Source organism: Pinus tabuliformis, chromosome 3_2 (genome assembly GCF_031772625.1).
Source record: "Pinus tabuliformis cultivar Carrire ecotype Pingquan chromosome 3_2, CPIR1, whole genome shotgun sequence".
NCBI lineage: Eukaryota > Viridiplantae > Streptophyta > Pinopsida > Pinales > Pinaceae > Pinus > Pinus tabuliformis.
This window is the reverse complement of record NC_142302.1, coordinates 1,078,637,704-1,078,652,659: the sequence shown is the minus strand read 5'-3', so window position 1 is coordinate 1,078,652,659 and position 14,956 is coordinate 1,078,637,704. Positions and strand designations below refer to the sequence as shown.

Genomic DNA, 14,956 nt, shown 5'->3' with positions numbered 1-14,956 from the left:
AGATAACCACCCCCACCGATGATCAAGGAGTGGCTATCCGATTCTCGGAATCAGATAACCACCCCCTGACCGCCCTTGAGGTGGATATCCGATTTTGAATCAGATATCCACGTCAAGGGCGGTCAGGGGGTGGTTATCTGATTCCGAGAATCGGAAAGCCACCGCCTGATCGCTGGTGGGGGTGGTTATCTGATTCTCGGAATCAAATAGCCATCGCTCGACCGCCCGTAGGGGTGGCTATCTGATTCTCGGAATCGAATAGCCATCGCCCGGATGCCCATGGGGGTGGCTATCCAATTCTCGGAATCGAATAGCCATCGCCCAGTTGCCCATGGGGGTGGCTATCCGATTCTTAGAATCAGATGGCCACAGCCCGGCCACACCGCTGAGAATCAGATGGCCACCCCCACGGGTGGCTGGGTGGTGGCTAGCTAATTCTCGGAATCAAATGGCCACCGCTCGGCCACCCCACGAGTGGCTGGGTGGTGGCTATCTGATTCTCGGAATCAAATGGCCACCACTTGGCCGCCCATGGGGGTGGCCGGGTGGTGGCTATAGCCACCCCCATGGGCAGTTGGGCGGTGGTTATTCGATTCCGATTACGGGCACTGATATTGTTATACGTTCAATATTTGTAATATGTGATTTTCACATTAATTTTTAAGTTAATCATTATTTTTTGAAAAAAAAAGGATTATTATTTATTTTTTGACATGAAATTCATAAAAAAAACTATTATTTAACCATTTTCAGTTAAATTTTTCATATAAAAATTGTGATTTTGACATGTCAGTTCTAGCAAAAAACTATCAAAACGTGTAGTTTTTTAGTTATATTTATGTTAAAAATGGTTATTTTTATGTCCATTGTTAAAAAATATTGTTTTTTAGAAACAATTATTTCATGTGGATTGAAAAATTAATTAAGGATGTATAAATATGTAGAATATCGAAAATTCAAAATATCGACCTTCTAATTTAAAAATGCAAAACATTAAAAACCTCACTACAAAAAAAATTAAAATTAAAATAAAAGCAAGAAAATATGAAGAAAACGACCACTTCAAAAATTATTAAATTTACAAAATAATTAGTTACATTTCATACATTAGAAAATTTAAAGTCTAAAAAAAGGGTCTGATGCAGAATTACCACTTTTTTAAATCAGCGTGAAAATCACTACCATTCTAAAACACATTGTACATAAAAAAAAATTAAAGTGCCAAAAACTATGCTCTAAAAAAACATGTGTGTTCTACATCACCCCTTTTGAAAATCAGGTCACTTTTTTGCCATCTCTACGAAAAGGGTAACAGTATCAGTTCCCGTTTCAAAGTTTACATTGTTCAATGCTCTCTATTTATTATCCATCCCCGTTCTCTTCGTTAATAGTTAATGCAAAAGTAAAAACCCTAGCAAAGTATGATTTGTGGATCTTATGGGAACATCCCATGCATTATTTAATTAGCATCCTATCAATATATGTACTCATAGGTTTTATTCTTCTTGTTCGCTTCATTTGATAGTGAATGATACAAGGTATCTCCATGATAATGTTCCAAGTTCAAACACCAAATTAATGACATAGATTCATACACTGGGATTTATATCCAATGGTATTTCAATAAATATTCAGTTTCAAATTCATTTTTTTTTTAATTGACAAAAAGTCCGATCTAAAAAGAGTTTGAATTGTCATGCAAATTATTAGCATTGAGTTGGGGAAATTGGGAGGCTTATCACTGAGAAAACTTCAATTACCATTTTGTAAACAAATTATGGAAAGCTACAATTGTGAATTATGTGAAAAATATAGCCAAATGTGAGCAATCCTTGCATCTAGAGAGATTGAATATTAGACCAAAACACAATAAAAAAAATAACATGTATGGTGAAAAGAATGTCTTTGGAGCAGAGACATTGACATTAACTCAACTATATGAAAAATAACAAGAAATAACTTGCAGGGGATGTTGCACAATGGTGAACCCTGTCACAAGATGCAAGTTGAATGAAGGAAAAAAATAGTTATTACCATAAAATATCCCTAAGGGATATTTTCCAATGAAGAATCTTATCATAAGATGTAATCTGATTAAAGAAAAAAGTTTCATATAGGGATGGCACCATATTTGGTTATTTGAAAGCCCTATCAATTTGAAACACTCACAAAATACAAAGACAGGATGTGAATGAAGCAAAATACTCTACAATCAAAATAATATAGTTTAAATTTGTTTCAATCAAAATATATAAATGGAAGGTCATGGGTGACCTAAAAACCTATAAATGGTAGGTCACGGGTGACCTCCTTGTTTAAGTACTAGTCTCATGGGATATCGAGAAGTGTTAGCATCAAGTTTAAAGGGAAATTGTAGTTTTAAAAGTTGTAGGATTACATTTGAGAAAATAGCACTCTCAAGCTTTTGGAAACTCTCCTAACTGAATTTGGACAATGTGAAAGTATTATTATGAAAAATTTGATGCAAGGGTCACTTAATTTGTGAAAAATGTGAGATAAAATGCTTGTAAAAATTAAGAAAGTCAGAAAAATATTGTAATGCCACCATTAAAGTTTAGACTAGCCAAGAGAAGCTTGCACTTTGACAAGATTTGGGTTAATGCCATATTTCTCTATTGGAAAGCTAAGGCAATGGGTAGTTATTTCCCCAATTTATTATATTTCTCTTACAGTATGTAAGTGCTTAGAAAGTCTACATAGAAAAATTTCATATAGCAACCCTAGTTACCACTGAAAATAAGAATGTCATCCAAATATATTAAAACAAACGACTCGAGGTGTCGATTAAAAATAGCATAGATCAACCTCATAAATGTTGGTTGGATGTTGGTGAGGCTAAAAAGAATCACCAACCATTCATAGATGCCAAACTGGGTTTTAAAGGGAACCTTCTAGTTGTCCTTAAAACTCATATGGATCTGGTGATAACTCGTAGTTAAATCTACTTTAATGAAGAATTTTTTACTCTTAAGGTTTCCTAAATAGGTCATCGATCATGTAAAGGGTAGTGTTTGTTACTATGATTTTATTGAGAACTTAATTTTCAATCACTAGATGTCATCCCTCCTTTTTTTCTAGGATAATGAAAGTAGGTGATCCACAAGAGGAGTTGGGTTGGAATTTTTCCATTGTCAACAAAAGTCTTAGTTTAGCTTTCTAGTTTGGTGGGCTACCTTGGGTGACAGGCGAGAGGAAAGAGCATTATGGAGAGATAGGATAAGCATTAAATAAATAAAGTATTCAAGGCATTAAATAAATAAATTATTCAATGGCCTAGTGAGGAGGGAGGTCAATGGGGGTTTAAAAAATATCAACACAACCATCAACGAAGGGTTTCATTACTGGTGGGGGAATTTGTGTGTTTTTATCAATTTTTACAAGGCATATAATGCAAAGGGAAATATATTTATATCAGACAAATTAGTGAGCAATGGCTTGGTGAGAAATTAGGGAGGAGGTTACAGATTTGGGTTGTTTATGAAGGTATCTAAGATCAATTATGATATTTTTCCATCGTTTTGGAGTCAATAAGTAAAATGTTGAGCATCATACAAGGCAAACTGATATTGATGAGAAGGAGATCCTTGGATCATATGAGTATAATGCAAGCTTGACCACATTACAAAGGACATGATGTCACAAAAATAATTGATGGTAAGTGAAACTTGACATTGGTTGGTGATCATAAGGTTACACTTATCATGGTGCACCTAGAAAAAGTTATAAGGAGAAGTATGATGAGTACTGTTGTAGATTTTTCTTTTCAAAGAAAATATACAAAGAATTTTCAAAATTTGCTAAAGTTTTGTGGCCAAATTCTTAGGCATATGAAAGTTTCCGTGACAAAATGGTTTTTATAAGATTTTGGGTTACTTATAAATATAATTTTAATTTTTTTAAATGATTTTATAAAAATATAATCTTATATTTTTATAAATCATTTATTTAAAAAATTAATTTTATACATTAAAAGGTAATGAAGCTTGGGATCCAATCTTCAAGTCCAATAAAGGTCGAATGTTTGACATGAAATTTACACCAAGTCTCAAACCAAGTCAATGCCACACACTTCTTGAACCTGGTCAGTGTGGGATATATCCCACAGAACCCATTACCAAAAATGCACATAGCATAATGTGCGACGAACTTTCAATGGTGCAGATGATCACCTACAGATCAAAGGCCCATATTCAATTGTGTGGGCCTCCATACTCCCCACGTTTAACAAATAGTGTGGGGGGGGCGGGGGGTGGGGTCCACAATGTTGTTTTCCGAAAACCACCTTTTCCACGTGGCAGTATCATATGGATTGTGATACCCCCCTACTCCAAAACCACAAACCGTTAATACCCCCTCTCGCAATACCACTTGTTGTTTCAACTTGCACAGGTGTGAATAGAGTGTAGGGGTAAGAGGATGAATTCATATACCTGGCCATGATTTTATATAATAGAAAACAATGCACGTGAATATCATACAATTTTCCTTACACAGGTTTTGAATGTTCAATTATTGAGAACATTCCAACGTTTGTGACACATTTGAAAATGATCACAAGGATCTTCAAGAGAGGAAAATTGGACATGGATGTTGATGATGTTGGTTAGATTCTAGTATATCCTTTGGATATAATACAAAGAATAGAAAACTGAAGGTGAAGACTTTGTTAAGAAATCAAGCATAAAGACACTTCAATGTAACATCTAATTATTTTCTAAAACACGAAATTGGAGCCCAAATTGTTAAATGTTACCATTTAAGCTCAAACTCATTATCAGTGGGTTGAAAACTATGGTCATGGTAAGTTTCAACCAATAACAAAGAATTGTAAGAAGATTTATGGCAAAAGATAAATAAGCATAGTAAAAGGGAAGTTGGAATTTTTTATGAGGCCGTTACTAAACAACCCCGGATTTCCAAGCAGGATGTCAGTAGTGAAAAAAACAGATTCAAATTCCAAGGTAGAATGTCAACAATTAAAGGGTTATTTCTATATTTGGAGGCAGAATAATTTCTATCGATTTTATATTTCTTGCAAATAATTCAGTGATTATTATATTTTTAGAGTTTTATCCCTAAAAGCATGTAACAACTTCAATATTGTAATTTTTCTATATATTTCTTCATTTGTAATGAGAAAGGGTTGGCTTTTGATGCCAAAACCCTACCATTTTTGTAAAGACTTCTATTGCAAAATTTTTAATTGAAGTATTATGGCTTTAGTTTCATGACAAAAAAAAAATTCATGTATTTCTTTCCCTATGATTTCATAATTTGTTTTTGCATATGTTCAAGGTAACATAAGAGCTAGGGCAAGACTAGGTTTGAATATCAACCTCCCTGACAACCCACTGCAAATTTATCATCATTATGGAGACTAGCTAATTGAACAATCTGTTTAAAACATGTCTTATGCATCATTTAATTGTTGCCTTTTTTCATCTCTTGAATGTATATTTGTTTGGATAAAGAATTCTTCTACACACATCTACTATATCTGGTTGATTAAGTATTTAGTATGAATGTTTAATTATCATATATTCTCTTTTATTCCTCTACCAAACTCTTTAATCTATGTTATTCTTTTAGAATTGGACGTTGGCAATTCGATCAAGATTCAGCAAGAGAGGAATTTATTTTTTATCAGATATTGGATACTCATCAACAACCACCTACAACAAATAATAGATCTAGCCATTGTGCTTCATACAATGTTTTCCAGTGACAGTGAACAACATTAAAATAAGGCTCATAACACTTGAGGGAGCCCCCTTTGGTTCGAGAGCCAACTTGAACCTAAAGTTTGGTCGAGTTGCTTTCTCGGCACAGTTTCATAGCCAAGAACTACCCTCAAGAAACAAATACAACTTTTGGCGTCGTTTTCGGGGAACAAAGTAACGAATAAATATCTCCCCGGAGAACGATCAAGACTAGATCTCTTCCTTTCTAGTGAACAAGGAGTACAAATTTGATATTGATTGAAATTCCTTCACCTAGGGGCTCCACTTTGTCTATATGGAAATTCAACTGGGTTCCATATTCTACTGGTTCAAAATGACAAGTGAATATTTTTCTATCGTAATGGCATCCAACAAAATATTTTTCTTCCTCATTGCAATTATTAGAACTTCCAGATGTCTAAAGAGGACACAGTTTTCAAAGTTTAGTTGTAAGTATAACCAACTCATGGAGTTTATGTTTCATATTGAAAATATTTTTCATAACTTCATTTTTTGGCAAGGTGAGCTTCCAGTTAATCCACTTCCCACTTGGTTACACTGGAAATTTCACTACACCTAACAGTGAAAAATTTCAGCTCAGTTAGGTAGCGTCTGTGTGAGATTGGATTAGTTTTTAGATTTTGGTGTGTGGTAATTTTCATAATTGAGTTTGTAATGTGTGGTTTTCAAAATAAATCAACTTCAATGTGCAGTAGATCAGTAGTTGTTTCAGTTTGGATTCTAGTTCGCAGTATGTAGTTTGGTTGGGTTGAGTGTAATAAGTTGCAAGAGATTGGAAGAAAAAAATTTGTTGATTGTTGACTCCACCAGCTCAATGAATTAGACACTTTTGTACTTGCATTTACTTGTAGTAGCTGGTGGTTTGGTAGTTGATAGGTTGCATGCTTCATATAAGAAGTTACGAGTATGCGGGTTATTGGTTCAGGTTTGATATAGTTCCATAGCCCATTATAATTACAAGGCAACTGGTCTACATGTTCTCTGCATCCCACAGGGGGATGCAGCCCCGAGTTGGAGCCATTGTTGTAACTTTTTCTTGTCAAAGAATAGATACAAAGCATTTTCAAAATTTCTAATTGGTTTCTGGCCATATTCTTGGGCATATGCAAAATGTTCATGACGAAACAGTTTTTACAAGATTATGGGTTATTTATAAATATAATTTCAATTTTTTTAAATAATTTTATAAAAATATAATCTTATATTTTTATAAATCATTTATTTAAAAAATTAATTTTATACATTAAAAGGTAATGAAGCTTGGGACTCAATCCTCAAGTTTAGTAAAGGTTGAATGTTTGACAAGAAATTTACACCAAGTCTCAATCCAAGTCAATTCCACTCTCTTCTTCAACCCAATCGGTGTGGGATATATCCCACAGAATCCATTACTAAAAATTTGCATAGAATAATGTGCGACCAACTTTCAACGTTGCAGATGATCACCTATAGATCAAAGGCCCAAATTCAATTTCAAAACTCCACATACTCTTGATGTTTAACAAAGAGGGTGGTTTGTAATGTTGTTTTCCCAAAACCACCTTTTCCACGTGGCAGTATCATATGGATTGCACACCCCCCTACTCCAAAACCACAAACTGCCAACACCCCCTCCCATAATACCACTTGTTGTTTCAACGTGCACAGGTGTGAATACAATGTAGGGGTAAGAGGATGAATTGATATACCTGGCCATGATCTTATACAGTAAAAAAAATGCACATGCAGGTCATACAATTGTCCTTGCACATGTTTCGAATGTTTAATTACTGAGAACATTCCAAGGCTTGTGACACGTTTGAAAATGATCACAAGGATCTTCAAGAGAGCGAAAATGGCACATTGATGTTGACGGCGTTGGTTAGATTCTAGTATATCCTTTGGATATAATACAAATAATAGAAAACTCAAGGTGAAGACTTTGTGAAGCAATCTAGCATAAAGACCCTTCAATATAACATCTAATTATTTTCTAAAACGAGAAAATGGAGCCCAAATTGTAAAATTTTACCATTTAAACTCAAGTTCATTATCGTAGGTTGAAAAATATGATCATGGTAAGTTTCAACCAATAAAAAACATTGTAAGAATATTTATGGCAAAAGATAAATGAGCATCGTAAAAGGGAAGTTGGTAGCTTTTACGAGTCATCTACTAAACAACCCCAGATTTCTAGGGAACATATCAAAAATGAAAGAAACAAATTTATGTTCTAAGGGAGAATTTCAATAGTTAAAGGAATATTTCCAGATTTGGAGCCAAAAGAATTTCTATTAGTTTCATATTTCATGCAAATAATTCAATGAATGTTATATTTTTAGAGTTTTATCACTGACAGCTTATAACAACTTCAGGATTGTAATTTTTCTATATATTTCTTCATTTGTAATGAGCAAGGTTTGATTTTGATGCCAAAACGCTACCATTTTTGTAAAGACTTCTATTATAAAAAATTTAACTGAGGTATTCTCGCTTTAGTTTCATGACATAATTTGTTTCTCATGTATGTATTTCCCTGTGACTTCATAATCTATTTTTACATATGTTCAAGATAACATGGGAGCTAGGGCAAGACTAGATTTGAGTATCAACCTCCCTCACAGCCCATTGCAAAGTTATCATCATTATGGAGACTAGCTAATTGAACAATTTTTTTTAAAACAACTCCTCTCGATCATTTAATTGTTGCCTTTTGTCATCTCTTGAATGCATATATTTTAGGCTTTAGAATTCTTCTACATGCATCTACTATATTTGGTTGATTAAGTATTCAATATGAATGTTTAATTATCATATATTCTCTTTTATTCCTCTACCAAAATCTTTAAGCTATGTAATTCTGTCGGAACTGGACGTTGGCACTTTCATCAAGTTTCAGCAAGAGAGGAATTTATTTTTTACAACAGATTGGATATTCATCAACAACTATAAAAAAGAATGGATCTTGTCATTTTTCTTCATAAGCTATTTTCCAGTGATAGTGAACAACATTAAAAAAAGCTTCGTAACACTTGAGGGAGCCCCCTCTAGTTCGAGGGCCAACTTGAGCCTAAAGTTTGGTTGATTTGGTTTCTCAGCCCAATTTCACACCCAAGAACTAGCTTCGAGAAATAAATGCAACAAATACTATGAAGCTTAATTCATTGAACAAGGTTAAGTAATATTAGATTTTGTTGTTTGTTATTATTAATTACAAGTGTGAAGAATTGATACTTGATTTGACAATACAAGAGAAATGCAAGTGTTCTTGGTCTCGTGATAATATTTGGGTTATTAAGATGTAGGAGTTAACCCTTAAGTGGGGTTGGTCAATAGGGTGTGAGTACATTGGGAGGGTTATAGTATTTAAGTTCTTGGTAGATATATCACTAGGGTTGGGGATGGGCATGTTAAGGAGTAGGGTTAGGGTTGTGAGAGAAGGAAGGACATCTAGCTCTAAGGAATTTCATGACAAGAGCATGGAGAAAGTGTTTCTACAAGGCGTAATAATTAAATAAAATCACTCCCAACCTAAAAACCTTTACTAACCTATAAATATATTTGATTGTAAGTATCTCTTTAGTGTTGTGGATTTGCAGTTGGCGAAAAACCTTGGAGAAGTTGGATGATTTGGCTTGGGTTTTGATGAAGCTAAAACCATTAGCACATTGACTAATAAAGGTAACCTAGAAGATAAAAGTTCCTTATAATGGCCTAGCAGAGTGCATTCCATGTAGCAATGAGTTGTTAATTCGAATAAGGATGTCCATAATTTTGTGTGGTTTGAGAAATTGTATTTGAATAAGTTCCCAAAGATGATAAGATATTAATTTAATTATCAATAATTATTAGGTGGGAAGTAGGGATTTAACCTCCACATAATATTCTAGAATATTATTAATAACATGCACAAATCAAAGGTGGAGATTTATCTCCAAAGTAGTTAAGCCCCATTTCACCTTTTAATTACATTTATTAATTATAAAAATGTCATGTGAAATTAATTATGGTTTTATGGGCACGTAGTATCAATGAGGCATGTTTTTCTTACAAAACCTATTTACAAATTAAAAATCTCTATGGTAAAATGGCATAAATCTCCATGATTAAGAATATTGTTAAATGTTTTTTTTTTAAATATCTATTGACGCATCCCTTGATGATGGACTCACTTAGTAGTCCGAAACGTTGGGTTCACAAAACTCTATAACAGGTTATTCCTCCTCTACTAAAAACTATCTTCACCTATATGGATTCATTATTTAAATATTTATATGTTTAACTTATTATTAAGTTGTTTAATAATAATAATAAAGAAGTTATAGTTTAGCTGATTTCTATGAATTTTTGTGCTCAAAGCTGCTCTCGGACCAAGTATAGTAGAGATGTTGTAACATTTAACATTTTCAATCGTCAAAATGAAACAAAACAAAAAAAACAAAAAAAAATACAAAAAAAATATAAAATTTTCCTATTTAACCACCCCTAGGGGATTTGAACCTCAAACCTACTAGCACATAACACTTCATTTCACAACCATCGCTAATTGAGCTACCCCAAGGGCTATCCCTTTTGTCATTTTAATTAAATTGATTCATTTAAAAATTTATAATATTGACAAGGATCATATTTGAAATGAGTTTTGTTTTTTTGGTGAGGTGGTATTGAAAAGTCAATGTATTGTCCATGGTATTGTAACAAAGCCTATTTACATATTAAGAATTTCCATGATTAAAAAGAGTTGAAACCAATGAGGTATAAATCAGTTGGTTTGTGTGGATTTTACTCCCTGCTAAGTCATAGGTTTAAACCTCATGGGGAGGGGCTGAGGATGGAAGCCACTTTGGGGGAATTAAACTTCCAATAGAACTTTTGGAATGTTTTCTTACTTATTTTCTCATCTATTTTTCCTTGAATCTGGTAAAAATTCATTAGAATCACAAGTTGAGGAGTGAACTCTTCACAATTCATGTGCCCCAAATGTTTTTGAACTCTTCCAAAAAAATGTCCATCCTAAGTTAAATTCCCTCGGTATAGAAAATATAATGTATCTTAATATTTTTACTTTACTTAGTCCTAACTTGAGAGGTGGGAATTGAAAGATTTATCACATCCCCTTATTATTGATTTCCCTTCACTCCCAAAGCGTGCAAGTGATATTTATTCTTAGTGAATTGCTGCATACAAAATAAAGTTGAATCTTCCTTGTTCACATACATAACAATTTTGAATGTGGATATATTTTGGGGTCTGAGCCGAAAAAACTGCAACATGCCATGGATTCACTCGCAAGATTTTGGAAATTCGGTAATACAAAATATTTTAAGTCATCTTTCCATTTAATTCACTCGCCTGAATTTATTGTTTGAATGCACTGCACAAATCTAAATAATTTTGTTGATAAATCCTTTCTCCATTAGAAATATAAATGCCACTGATGAGACATTACTGATGACTCACCCCAAAGGATTTACATGGTGCATTAGCTTGTTATCTTGTTCAAAATGGAACTTTCTAGGTGGGAAAATATATGAGATTCATAGAGTTTCGAGATTTGATGTACGAAGATCTAGGGATGAAAAGAAGTGGAAAATCTAGTTGATATCTGAGTAATTTCCTCGACATTTTCCAGAATGTGCTAAGGAAGTGGGTATCAAGATCTCTGATGACGTTAAGGGGAAACCTAAAATGGGATTAGACTTGAGAGAATAGTAGTGTTACTACTTGTTGATCTGACTTTGTAGTTTTGGTACAAGGGATAAATGTGACCATTTTGGAGAATTTGCAAACTATGATAAAGTTGTAATCATGTCTGAAAAATATGTAGGCAACTCAAAAATTCATCAAAATGTGTTGGAATATCTAATTCCTACTTGTCTCAGTTGTGATTCTTAATAAGTAAAGGATTTTGTTCCTAGTAGTTAAGATGTATTTCCTAGATTGGTGTGTGGTTGAGATAATCTCTCAGCTAATAGATTGTGTATCCAAGATAGCGTACCTATCTTGAGACAACACTTCTTGTATATATGTAATTGCATTTGATTAATAAATTAATCTGGATTTTCATATTTTATCTTGGTATCAGAGCCCTGAGGGCCTGGCCCCTAATGGGCTTGGACCCTCCTCGGCTGAGGAAATAAAGAGCTTGGTTTGCCAATCAATTTTTTGAGTTTGTCCATCATTGATCTTACAACGCGGAGGTGACATTGGTAATTAGCTCCCTGGATGGCGTAGTGGCGGTGTGGTGAATTAGTGTTGTGGAGGTTGCTGGGAGGTAAGGTGCTGGAGCAATGGAGGTGGAGAGCGTAAGGCTATAGCGAATCAATTGCGTGTCGGCCTGTTGGCGGATCTGTGGAGGCAGTTTGTCTGTGTTGCATGCTGGTGAGGCTGATCAATAGTGAGGGCGTCGGTGGTAGATCTATGAGTCTGCAGATCTGTCACTGATCGAGGTCATGGTGAAAGACCCATGGACAGATTGTGCCTGTTCATGGTGGTTGTCGAGCAGTTGTTGGATCGGGCAGGGCATCTAGGCATTGCTGATTTTTTTGTTACCTGTTTACTTCTCAAAAGGGTTTGGCGACTCGTGAGGTTATGAATCTGAGGGAGTAGGCTATCGGGACCTCTGTTGACCGCCTTTGCTAATTTGATCAGTGGACAATACAGAATTATGTTAATCAAACTCAGGAATAAATCGCAGGTTAACCCAACTTCTTGATAATGAATAAAGGGCGTAGACAGTAGGCGAAATTAAGGGTTGTGACTTGGGCTCTTGCCACAACTTCAAAACCCGCTAAACTGCTTAGTGGATCACTCAACAAGAGCGTCAAGATATGGAGTGGCGATGAAATAGAAGAAGAGGCCACCAACATTGGCCTTTCCCTAGGACTGGTGGCAATGGCCACCAATCCTACGATCCCAATTGCCTCTTCCACCTTCCTTGACAGCTCCGTCTGCGTCTTCGATGTCGACACCAACACCATTATTTCTACGCTCGAGTTTCCCCCTTTAGAAGCCTGGAACAGGCAGTTCCATCCCAAGGGGAATATGTTAGTTGTAGCTGGAGTGGGTAGCACCTCTGTGAAGCTATGGGATACTACTTCATGGTGGATAGTTGTTTCCCTTGAACTTCCTAAAGGAGAGGGTATTAACACAAAATCATCAGAAAAAGCTGGAGGGAAATTTGTTCCAGTTGTTGCATGGAGTCGAGATGGAAGTCATCTTGCATACAGCACAATGGATGGGACATTTGCAATATTTGATGTGATACTTGGAAAATTCCTATACTATTTGGAGGGTCATTACATGCCGGTGATATGCCTCGTTTTTTTCTCCCAATGATTCTCAGATCTTATTCTCTGCTTCATATGACAAGCATATTCATATATATGATGTTGACAACAAGAGCCTTATCTGTGTTATGTCTGGGCATACAAGTTGGGTTCTAAGTATCGACGTCAACCCAGATGGTTTAGCTGTTGCCACAGGATCCAGTGATAGAACTCTGGATAGTGTGTTGCTCATGCAACTAGAGGTTTACCACCTTCTTCTTTCTCTTCAGGTCAACTTGACAGAATTGGAGTTTGGAAAGGTAAACACATTGAGCCTGATCAACTCAATGTAAAAGTGAAATTTGTTAGAATTTCATATTAAAAAAAAAAAAAAACTCCAATGAGAAACAAATTAATGTGGTATTTATAAATGTTTTGGAATTAGAAGCATTGAGCTTAGCTAACTCAATGGAGTGGTTTTTTTAGAATTAGCTACTCTAACAAATCATGCAGGTAAATCCAAGACAATTAAATCAGAAATAAAAAGAAAAGACAAAGATGCCTAGGATGTGATCAAAAGATGAAGTGCACGAGTAGTGTCAGAGATTGGAGAATGATGGAAAACTAGGTGAAAGTTTGTGTGAGTTTTTGGAATAGACTCACTAGCATGTTATTTTATGAGTCACATTTTATTAGTAAGTAAGTCTAGGGTGTTTTATAGTGGTCTTTGTAAACTGTGTACCTGGTAACTCCATAGTTGGAGTGTGAAATGTAAGCCTTGTAAGGCTTTGTGTATCCCCATATAGTTCGTGGTAATATAAAACCCACTTTTTATTTGCAGTGTCGGTTTGTGGTAAGCTAGAAACCACGTGTAAGAGTGAAGTGGGACAGAGATTCCTGTAAACATGGTTTAGGGTTCGTTGACAAAACCCTTGGCCCATGGTGGTTGGAGTGCCCTAGTGGTATCTTATTTTAACATGGTATCATTTTAACATGAAGAGCCTTTGTGACTGAATTGAGTGCCTTGGTGGCATTGTTGAGCCTTCGTGGTTGTGGTTAGCCTTGGTGGCATGGTTGAGGGTGATCCAATAAAACCCATAGAATGGTTACGGGTAATCCGATAAAACCCATGATGATATTGGAGGTGGATTTACAGGTACAGGTACAGGTGTGCAGTTATAATGGTTGGAAGAACCATGTATGTGAAGGACATCCTATAAGGCTGGCGGTTGCAATGGTTAGTACCCATGCATTCCAGTGGATGGTTACTTCTTTATATGGACATCAACATATTCTTTTTGGTATATTTGACCACAACTAGATTTTACAGATTGATATGGAGACAAGTACTCATTAAGGGGGAGTGTTGGAATATCTAATTCCTACTTGTCTCACTTGTGATTCTTACTAAGTAAAGAGTCTGTTCCTAGTAGTTAGGATCTATTTCCTAGATTGGTGTGTGGTTGAGATAATCTCTCAACCAACAGATTGTGTGTCCAAGATAGTGTATGTATCTTGATACAACACTTCTTGTATATATGTAATTGCATTTGATTAATAAATTAATCTGGATTCTCATATTTTATCAAGATGAACTCCCATAGATAAAGGGAATCGAAAGGGGATGGTAGAGTTCCTACTTTCTTTGTGCTTTTTGTTATGGCTACAAAAGGCACATTGTATAAGAAAAGATTCCACTTGATGGGCCATAGACGACCAAGATAAACCACATTGGAGTGGTTGGCAATTTTTGGTCTTGCCAAAGTGGCTTCCACGTCAAGAAGCATGGAATTTTCAAATGAGTAATATGGGGTGGTCTGAAAGTGTTGGGAATATATCATTAGTTGAGTTTTTATGTCCAATTATATTACTCTAACTAATCCAAGAATTTTGATTCACTTAAGTGGGATGATTTGAATTCTATATGGACCTAAAAAAGGGATTGAA

The 14,956-nt window shown here is 35.1% G+C and overlaps 1 pseudogene; it reads left to right on the top strand.

Annotated features, from left to right (window-relative positions):
• Nucleotides 1–331: 331 nt before the first annotated feature.
• LOC149184427 (WD repeat-containing protein VIP3-like) lies at nucleotides 332–13,362 on the top strand (annotated as a pseudogene).
• The last annotated feature ends 1,594 nt before the right edge of the window (nucleotides 13,363–14,956 follow it).